Source organism: Nyctereutes procyonoides, unplaced genomic scaffold (assembly GCF_905146905.1).
Source record: "Nyctereutes procyonoides isolate TBG_1078 unplaced genomic scaffold, NYPRO_anot_genome, whole genome shotgun sequence".
Lineage (NCBI taxonomy): Eukaryota > Metazoa > Chordata > Mammalia > Carnivora > Canidae > Nyctereutes > Nyctereutes procyonoides.
Genome location: NW_026575119.1, coordinates 4,909,988 through 4,921,768, shown reverse-complemented (window position 1 = coordinate 4,921,768; position 11,781 = coordinate 4,909,988).

The window sequence follows — 11,781 nt, the reverse complement described above, 5'->3', positions numbered from 1 at the left end:
TTTATACCTAAAGACACCTACAGATTGAAAGTGAGGGGATGGAGACCATTTATCATGCCACTGGATGTCAAAAGAAAGCTGGAGTTGTAATACTTATACCAGGCAAACTAGATTTTAAACCAAAGACTAACAAGAAATGAAGAAAGGCACTATATCATAATAAAGGGGTCTATCCAACAAGAATATCTAATAATTGTAAATATTTATTCCCCCAACTGGGGAGCACCCAAATATTTAAATCAATTAATAACAATCATAAAGGAACTCAATGATAATAATACAATAATAGTAGGGGGCCTAAACACCCCACTTACATTAATGGTCAGATTATTCAACCAGAAAATCAACAAGGAAATTGGTTTTCAATGACACACTGTACCAGATGGACTTAACAGATATATTCAGAACTTTAGTCCTAAAGCAACAGAATACACATTCTTTTTGATTGCACATGGGACATTCTTCAGGGTAGATAGCACACTAGGTCACAAATCAGACCTCAACAAGTACAAAAAGATTGAGATCATACCATGCATATTTTTACCCATAACATTATGAAACTTGAAGTCAACCACAAGAAAAAATTTGGAAAAACCACAAATACAGGGAGGTTAAAGAATATCCTACTAAAGAATGAATGGGTCAACCAAGAAATTAGAGAAGACATTAAAAAGTACATGGAAACAAATGAAACTGGAAATTTGATGGTCTAAAACCTTTGGGATGCAGTGAAAGCAGTCACATAAGAGGGAAGTATATAGCAGTACAAGCCTACCTCAAGAAACAAGAAAAATCTCAAATACTCAACCTAACCTTACACCTAAAGGAGCGCCCCCCCCCCAAAAAAAAAGACCCAAACAAACAAACCCAACAAATGAAACCTAATGCCAGCAGAAGGGAAATACTAAAGAATAGAGCAGAAATAAATGATATAAAAACAAAGCAAACAATAGAACAGATCAATGAAACCAGGAGTTGGTGCTTTGAAAAAATTAATGAAATTGATAAACCCCTCATCAGACATATCAAATAGAAAAGAGAAAGGACCCAAATAAATAAAATCATGAATGACAGAGAAGAAATCAGAACCAACACCACAGAAATACAGTTGTAAGAGACTATTATGAAAAACTATATACTGAGAAATTGGGCAATCCAGAAGAAATAGATAAATTCCTAAAAACATATAAACTACCAAAACTGAAACAGGAAGAAATAGAAAACCTGAACAGATTGATAACCAGCAAGAAAACTGAATTGTTAGTCCAAAATCTCCCAACAAACAACTCCTGGGCCAGATGGCTTCACAGGGGAATTCTAACAAACATCTAAAGAAGAGTTAATACCTATTCTTCCAAAAAATAAAATGTTCCAAAAAATAAAAATAGAAGGAAAACTTCCAAACTCATTCTACAAGACCAGCATTACCTTGATTCCAAAACTAGAAGATTTCACTAAAAAAGAGAACTACAGGACAATATCCTGGATGAACATGGATGTAAAAATTCTCAGTGAAATACTAGCAAATCAAATCTAATAGTATATTAAAAGAATCATTCATCATGATCAAGCAGAATCTATTCCTGGGTTGTCAGGGTGGTTCAATACTTGCAAATCAATCAGCTTGATAAGCCACAATAATAACAGAAAGGACAAAAACCATCTGATCTGTTCAATAGATGCAGAAAAAGCATTTGACAATGCACAGCATCCATTCTTGATAAAAACCCTCAACAAAGTAGGGATACAGGGAATATACCTCAACATCATAAATGCTAGATACAAAAGGGGAAAACTGAGAGGTTTTTCTCTATGGTCAGGATAAGACAGAAATATCCACTCTCACCACGGTTACGTAACAAAGTACTGGATGTCCTAGCCTCAGACAACAAAAAGAAATAAGTGGCATCTAAATCTGCAAGGAAGAAGTCAAATTTTCACTATTTGCAGATGAAATGATACTCTATGTAGAAAACCCAAAAGACTCCACCAAAAAATTGCTAGAACTAGTACAGAAATTCAGTAAAGTCACAGGGTCCAAAATCAAGGTACAGAAATCTGTTGCATTTCTACACACCAATAATGAAGCAGCAGAAAGAGAAATCAAGAAATCAATCCCATTTACAATTGCATCCAAAACCATAAGATACCTAGGAATAAACCTAACCAAAGAGGTAAAGGATCTGTACTCTGAAAACTATAGAACCTTTAGGAAAGAAATTGAAAAGGACACAAAAAAATGACACAAAAAAAATGGAAAAATGTTCCATGCTCATGGATTAGAAGAACAAATATTGTTAAAATGTCTATGCTACCCAGGCAATGTACATATTCAATCCCTATCAAAATACCACTGGCATTTTTCACAGAGCTGGAACAAATAATCCTAAAATTTGTATGGGACAAAAAAAGACCCCGAATAGCCAGAGGAATATTGAAAAAGAAAACCAATGCCAGGGGCATCACAATGCCAGATTTCAAGCTGTATTATAAAACTGTGATCATCAGAACAGTATGGTACTGGCACAAAAACAGATGCATAGATCAATGGAACAGAATAAAGAATCCAGAAATGGGCCCTCAATTCTATGGTCAACTAATATTTGACAAAGCAGGAAAGAATATCCACTGGAGAAAAAAAATAGTCTCTTCAACAAATGGTGTTTGGAAAATGGGACAGCTATATGCAGAAGAATAAATGGACCATTCTCTTACACTGTACAGAAAAATAAATTCAAAATTAAAGACCTTAATATGAGACAGGAAACCATCAAAATCCTAGAGAAGAACAAAGTAACCTTTTTTTTTATTAAACATTTTATTTATATATTCATGACAGACACAGAGTAGAGAGGCAGAGACACAGGCAGAGGGAGAAGCAGGCTCCATGCAGGGAGCCTGACATGGGACTCGATCCTAGGTCTCCAGGATGACACCTCGGGTTGAAGGCTGCACTAAACCGCTGGGCCACCAGGGCTGCCCCAAAGTAACCTTTTTGACATCAACCATAGCAACTTCCTATTAGACACATCTATGAAGGCAAGGGAAACAAAAGCAAAAATGAACTATTGGGACTTCATCAGGATAAAAAGCTTCTGCACAGCAAAGGAAACAATCAACAAAACTAAAAGGCTACACAATGGGAGAAGATACTTGCAAATGACATATCTGATAAAGGTTTAATATGCAAAATCTATTTAAAAACTCGTACAACTCAACACCCAAAAAGTAATCAATCCAGTTTAAAAAATGGGCAGAAGACATGAACAGACATTTCTCCAAAGAAGACATATAGATGGCCAACAGACACATGAAAAAATGCTCAACATCACTGATCATTAGGGAAATACAAATCAAAATTATAATGAGATATCACCTTATACCTGTCAAAATGTCTAAAATTCACAAGTCAGGAAACAACAGATATTGGCCAGGATGCAGAAAAAGGTGAAACCTCTCACATTGCTGATGGGAATGCAAACTGAGGCAGCCACTCTGGAAAATAATATGGAGGTTCCTCAGAAAGTTAAATATAGAACTACCTTTGATCCAGCAATTGGACTACAGGATATTTACCAAAAGGATACAAAAATACTAATTCAATGGGGCACATGCACCCCAATGTTTGTAGCAACATTATCAACAATAGCCAAATTATGGGAACAGCTCAAGTGTCCATCGACAGATGAATGGATAAAGAAGAAGTGATATATATATATATATATATATATATATATATATATATATATATAATATTACTCAGCCATCAGAAAGAATGAAATCCTGCCATTTGCAATGAGATGGTTGGAGCTAGAGAATATTGGGCTAAGTGAAATAAGTCAGTCAGAGACAAATACTATATGATTTCACTCATGTGGAATTTAAGAAATGTAACTGATGAACATAGGGGAAAAAAGAGAGAGGCAAACCATAAACAGACTATATTAACTATAGAGAACAAACTGAAGGTTACTGAAAGGTAGGTGGATGGGGGGATGAGTTAAATGTGTGATGGGTACTAAGGAACACAATTGTGATGAGCACTGGGTATTGTATGTAAATGATGAACCTGAAACTAATATTATACTGTATGTTAACTAACTGGAATTTAAATAAAACCTGAAACAAATAACAACAAACAATAACACAAAGGTTTGGAAGGGAGAAATGAAAGTAAACTATTACAAGAGTCTTATATGTGAAGTGGAGAGAATATGACTTGAAGTAGACCATGATAAATTAAAGGTGTATAATATAAATTCTAAAGAAGCCACTAAAATAACAAAAGTAATTTCTAGCTGATCAGCCAGCAAATGGAATTGTGAAATCACTCAATCCACAAGAAGTTAGAAAAATTTTTTAAAAAGGAATAAATGGACCAAAGAACACATAAAGCAAATAGAAATCAATAATGAGATTATATATTTTTAAAGACTTATTTATTTATTTTAGAGCGAGGTCAGGCAGGGGTAGCAGGTGAGAGAGAGAGAGAGAGAATTTGAAGAAGACTTTGTGCTGAGCACAGAGCCTGACACAGGGCTCAATCCCAGGACCCTGAGATCATGACCGGAGCTAAAACCAAGAGTTAGACATAATAAACTGAGACATCCAGGTACCCCACAAGATATTTTAAAATCTAAGCACACTAATAATAAACTAAAAGTAAGTTACATAAATATCCCATTTAAAAACAGAGATTATCAGGTTGGATAAAAAGATAATAACAACTATATGCTTCCCAGAAGAAAGCTCTTCATATATAAAGACAGAAAACTAAAAAGAAGTATCAAATGATTATCTGAAAAAGTATTTGAGAAAATGTATCACCAATTCCTAATAAAAACTAAGCAACTAGAAATACAAAGGAATTTTCTCAACTTCATAGAGGACATTATATGAAAAACCCTATAGCTAACATCATACTTAATGAAAATTTTAATGTATCTTTCCATTTGACATTGTACTGGAGATTGTACTTAGTACAATTGGGCAAGAAAAGAAAATAGAAGTCATCCCAATTGGAAGGAAGAAGTAAAACTGTTTTTATTTCAGACAGTGTGATTATCCATGTAAAAATATGATAGCATCTACATAATAGTTCCTAGAATTAGTAAATGAATTTAGAAAGTTTGCAGGATTGAAGGTAATATAGAAAAATCAACTCCATTCCTTTATTATAGCAACAATCAGAAGTTAACTTTTTAAAACTTCCATTTAAATTGCATACCTTAGTTGAAATACTTAAGGATACATCTGACAAGATATGTGAAACAACTATATACACTGAAAAGTACAAAATGTTGCTCAGAGAAATTTTAAAAGACCTAAATAAGTAGATAAATTGTGAATCAAACTATTCTCATTCCTATTCAACATTGTACTGGAGGTCTCAGTGCAATAATGTAAGAAAATTAAAAGTTTTGAAAAGAACATTGTCATTATTCACAGATAAAATCATTATATGCATAGAAAACCCAAAACAGGGATCCCTGGGTGGCTAGCGGTTTGGCGCCTGCCTTTGGCCCAGGGCGCGATCCTGGAGACCCGGGATCGAATCCCACATCGAGCTCCTCGGTGCATGGAGCCTGCTTCTCCCTCTGCCTATGTCTCTGCCCCTCTCTCTCTCTCTCTCTCTCTGTGACTATCATAAATAAATAAAAATTAAAAAAAAAAGAAAACCCAAAACATCTCAATATATTTAGAATTAATAAAGTAGTCAGTTTCCTAAATACAAAGTCAATAAATAAATTTTTTTAAAAAAATAAATAAACTTTCATTCAAATTATAGTTACTTAGCATACAGTGTAATATTAGTTTCAGGTATACAATATAGTCATTCAACACTTCCATACAATACCTGGTGCTCATCACAAGTGCATAAATTATATTTTTATAAATCAGCAAGAAACATTTATAATAGCATCAAAAATATCAAGCAACAAAATAAATTAAAAAAAATTAAAAATAAATTTAAAAAAAGCAACAAAATATGCTCAAACCTCCAAAGGGAAAACTCTAAAACATTATTGAATCATTAAAGAAAGCATAAATTAATGGAGTACCATATTCATGAATTAGAAGATTCAAATTATAAAAATGTCAGTTCCTACCAATTGATATATTGATTCAATGTGATCACAATCTAAATCTTAAGTTCCTCCTTCAATTTATAAGAAAATAGAAAAGGCCAGATATAGCAAATACACTTTTGGAAATAAAAGGATAGATGGGCTTGCTGAATCAGATATCAAGAATTATTATAAAACCATAGTGATAAAGATATGAATTAATAGTGCAGAGGAAAGTGAGTAGACCAATAGAACAGAACAGAGAGCCCAGAAACAGATTCATCCATATATAGATACTCAAAATGTCTTAGAAGTAGTACTTGTGGACTGTGGAGAAGTACAATCTTTTAAATGGTGCTGGGACAATGGAGTATCTATAAAGACAAAAGAAAGAAAAAAAAAGAGCAAAAGTGAGAGAGAAGCTTTAAAGGAAACAACACTAGATGCTCACTCCTTGTAAAGATCAGTTCCTGGTAAAATATTCATTTGAAAAGTAAAACTAAAGCTTTTCTTCTTAATTTTTTTAAATTTTAATTTTAGGTTTCAGGTGTAGAATTTAGTGACTAATACTAAAGCTTTTAGAGGTGCCTGGGTGGCTCAATCATTTGAGTATCTGGCTTTGGCTTAGGTCATGATGGGACTGCATCTGGCTCCCTGCTCAGAGGGGGACTGATTCTCCCTCTCCCTCTGCCTGCTGTTCTCCCTGTTTGTGAGCTTTCTCTGTCAAATCAAATCTAAAAAACAAAACAAAACCAAAAAAACCGGGGATCCCTGGGTGGCGCAGCGGTTTAGCGCCTGCCTTTGGCCCAGGGCGCGATCCTGGAGACCCGGGATCGAATCCCACATCGGGCTCCCGGTGCATGGAGCCTGCTTCTCCCTCTGCCTGTGTCTCTGCCTCTCTCTCTCTCTGTGTGACTATCATAAATAAATAAAAATTTAAAAAAAAAAAAAACCCACAAAACTAAAGCTCTTAGAAGTGACTATCTTGTGGACTTCAGGGTATGGAAGAATTTCTTAAAACCATTAACTATATAAAAAAAAAAAAAACCCATTAACTATAGGGGCAGCCCGGGTGGCTCAGTGGTTTAGTGCTGCCTTCAGCCCAGGGCGTGATCCTGGGGACCTGGGATCGAGTCCCACGTCAGGTTCCCTGCATGGAGCCTGCTTCTCTCTCTGCCTCTCTCTCTCTCTGTGTGTGTGTCTCTTACGAATAAATAAATAAAATCTTGAAAAAAAAAACATTAACTATAAAGAAAAGATAGATAAGTTCAGGTGTATCAAAGTTAAGAGTTTTTATTTTTCAGAAGATACCATAATGGAAGTGGAAAGACAAGCCATAAAGATTTTTTTTGACTAGCATTTAGAATACATAAAGAGCTCCTTTATGGCCAATAAAGATAAGAAAAGATGGTCAATCTCATTGGTAAACAAGGAAATGTAAATTAACCACAATGCAAAGCCATTACCCATAAGATTAGCAAAAATTAGGTAAATCCAATTCTTGGCAATCTTGTAGGGGAAAATCAGTTCTCTTACTTGTGACAGAAGTATAAACTGATACAATCATTTTGGAAAACAATTTGACATTATCTTGTAGAATGTTGAATATCTTATGACAAGTATTCCAGTCCTAGGTATATAACCACAGAAATATGTGCACATGTTCACTAGGATTTATGCACAAGAATGTTCATTGCAGGATTGTTCTTAGGAGCCCCAAACTGAAAGCAAACCAAATGTCCATCAACATTAAAATGGTTTAATTATACTATGTTCATATGAAGCAATATTACACAACATTTAAAAATGTGAATGAATCTTATGTCAGGAGTTCTGAATGAATTAGGCAAGGTTAAAAAGAATGTATCCGATAGAATTCCATATATTTAAAGTTTTAAACAGATTTAGGGATGCAATCATAAAGGGTAAAATCATTGAGAAAAATAAGGAAATAAATTATCTTAAAAGGGAGGAAATGTTGTAATTAGGAGATACAAGGGCCAGTGGTGGAGTGGTAGCTCCTGGTTGCCTCAAATGTTCTAGGCAAGGAGTTCTAGGCAAGTGGCCTAGGAGGTGATGACAGATATTTCCTTTGTAACCATTAGATAAACTATACAGGTAAGTTTTGTACACTTTTTGCAAGAACTGCTTTTATAAAAAGAATTCTACTCAATTTTATATTATAGCATTACTAATTCACAGTAGGGGGTCATAATAAGACCTTTAGAAAATGTTTTGCACTCAACTATTTACCATAAACCTGATAGGGTAAACCAGTAAAGATTATCCTAGATAGTTAGTATACATAAATACATAGTTTTCTAAAGAATTCAAGAGTACTTGAAATAAATATTCTATTGTTTAAATGAGTGTTAACAAAAGTCAGTACCTATCCACATTAGTGTAGTTTTATACACTTAAATGCTTCTTATCCCTTCCAGGATATAGTCCTTGACAGACACATCTCTATGGGGCTGCTAGAGTCCTGTAGAGAAGTTTGGTTTGCAGAATGGTAAGGATACTTGATGGGCTTCCTGTAAGCAATGCAACATCCTAAGCCCTACTGTGAAAAGTACTTTTGACTCCTTTTTATACTGGTTTAAAAATACCTTACTTCACAGAATTTTTATAATCCCATTTCATTCAAATCCCACATACTCCATGCCTATAGACCTAAGTATTGTTGAACCAACCCATTTCCCTTGAAAAACAATAAAGCCATACTCTTGTGTCAGAAAGACAAGAGGAGTAAACCGCCAATTCAGAACTATCTGGCATCAGGAGTCTTATCTCGTTATTCTCTTGTGGTCTCTTGGCATCTTCTGACATGCAGCACCTCACCTCCAAGGTCATTAAGAACTTTCCTAGATGGATCTGGGTACTTCTGAAACCCTGGCTTCAAATGTAATTCATAGGCCCTTAAAAGGCTGCCTTAGACTTTAGTTCTACATGATCTTTAGCTTCATTTCCCACAAACAACTGCTACTTTAGTCTGTGTCTCAAAGAGGGAGGGAGAATCTGATTGGCTTTGAATCTAGAAATATAAATAAGATATCGAGTATTATCCTGTGGCCTTAGGTAAAACATCCATCCCTGTCCAATCGACTATGATGAGGAAATGCTATATCAATATAACGTGGCCATTCATAATGTGTAGAAGCAATGGGCAGAGGCAGTTGGAGTACAGGGTGGGGGGATGGGGGTAAGCAAGGAACAGATAAAATATATTTTGAGTATAAGCAGGTTTTCAAGAAAGACAGTATGTTAACTTTTCGGCTTATTGAATTTGAGAGGAGCCAGGTGAAATTGTCCTGTTGGTAGTTAGATGTATAGGAGTCTGCTTTGAATGTGAGCCAAGGTCTTGGATTTGTTCAAAGGATTACAAGGACAGTCACATGTGAGTGTATAATCACATATACTGACTCTAGAGAAACAAATTACAGAATTAAGAACATCTTACTCTAAGCAACAATATTAATCATGTTCAGGCAACAAGATTTGGGTATACATACTTATGCTTGTGATTATAATGCACCAAAATGCAAAATAAGTGGTTGTATATGCTAATTAAATTTTCTTGCGGGACAAATAGTGAGAAACTCTGAATCCCAGGCTTGTTTCAGCCACTTGATTAACTCAGTTGACCTGTTAACCATCTGCCAATTGAGAAGCTCCCTGGTGGTCTAGTGGTTAGGATTCAGACGTCTCAACTGCCAAGTTAGTTCCAGGATGATTTTATCAAAAAAGAAAATATCTGTGGGAATGTTTGATAAACTGTAGCTCAGTGAAAATGTTAGCAAATTTATCTCTCTTTTAAAAATTTATTTAAATGCACTAAAGACCTTTGCTTTTTTTTCTCATTTGAACGTTTGTTTCTAGATAAAAGACTGAGATTCTGAGGAATTAGAGAAACATTACCTTTAGCCAGGAGCAATGAGGAATGCTATCTTTCTTAAAAACATTATCCTGGGGCACCTAGGTGGCTCAATCACTTAAGTGTCTTGACTCTTGATTTTGGCGCAGGTCATGATCTTCAGGTCCTGGGGTCAAGCCCCACATGGGTCTCTGTGCTCAGGAGGGGAGTCTGCTTAAGGATTCTCTCCCTTCCCTTCTGCCCCTCCCCCCCAAATAAATAAGTAAATCTTTGAAAAATAAAATTAAAATATTCTCTTAAAAATTGGCATCACATATTAAGGCAGACACATTAACTGCTCTTCTGAGTGGTGAGTTTTTAAAAATATATAATTCTATCTCCAGAGGGAAAAATTGTAGATTATATTTACCTGGTAAAAATAAGTTTAATACAAAATACAGTTTCTTAAAATTTATCTGATACTCTATATCAAGATTTTGAAATGTATGTTTAATGGCTTTAAAACAGTTATAATTATTTAACTATACTTAAATCATGGTCCCCAATAATTAGAAAGGAAATCAGGCATAATGGAGTTGTTATTTATGATAATTAAAGTAATTTTATAAATTATTCAAAAGAAATAATTTTAGAGAATTAACAATAAAATGTTGATTCTGTTTGTTGAATCATGATTCTAGGCAAGATTACAGAATATCTTAGCTTTCAATGTAAATTTGCTTTTGCACTTAGTTCTTTGTTGTCGAAATTCTAAACCTTGAATATGTCCAGGGATAGAGTAAGCAACACAGTCTTTCATTTATCAAAGCTTCACCATTAGCACTGGAACTTTTTTTTCTCATTTGAAAGGAAAACAGGACTCTCATGTGTATAGTTTATTTCACTTAGGAGGCAGATCATCTTACATTTCCCAAAAGGCTTTAAACATTCAAATTTCACAGCCATTACCAATCTTACTTTAAGGTAAATAATTTAACTTTCTTACTAATGTGGATTATCTGATATCTGTGGCTCCAGATAATATGGTTATAACCAATTTCAAATCATTTAGACTTGCAGAACTGCAAGAAATTAAGAAATGTAACCTGTAAATATAAAACCACCTGTTTTGTCCAGCAGAAGAGCACTGAGACAGATAGCCTGTTCCCTAAGGTTACATATAGACTTCAAAGATGTTAATTCTCTTATTTGCTGCTTTAGCAATCTGTACTATCCACAACGGTTTTACATAGAATGGTAGTTTTATCTATTTGTGAAGTGGCAAAGTATTCCAAGAGGATAAGTTTCTACTCTTTTCATTGTTACCATGTCTTTAAAGTGAAATCAGAAATAGATTAATAGGGATTGATGGAACAGAATAGAGAACCCAGAAATGGACCCTCAACTCTATGGTCAACTAATCTTCAACAAAGCTGAAAAGAATATCCAATGGAAAACAGTCTCTTCAACAAATGGTGTTGGGAAAATTGGACAGCCACATGTAGAAGAATGAAAATGGTGCACTTTCTTACACCACACACACAAAAAGACTCAAAACGGATGAAAGACCTAAATGTAAGACAAGAATCCATCAAAATCCTAAAGGAGAACACAGGCAGCAACCTCTTTGACCTTGGCCACAGCAACTTCTTGCAAGACACATCTCCAAAGGCAAGAGAAACAAAACCAAAATTGAACTATTGGGACTTCATCAGGATAAAAAGCTTTTTTACAGCAAAGAAAACAGTCAACAAAACCAAAAGACAACTGACAGAATGGGAGAAGATATTTGCAAATGACATATGTGATTAAGAGCTAGTATCCAAAATCTATAAAGAACTTATCAAACTCAACATTCAA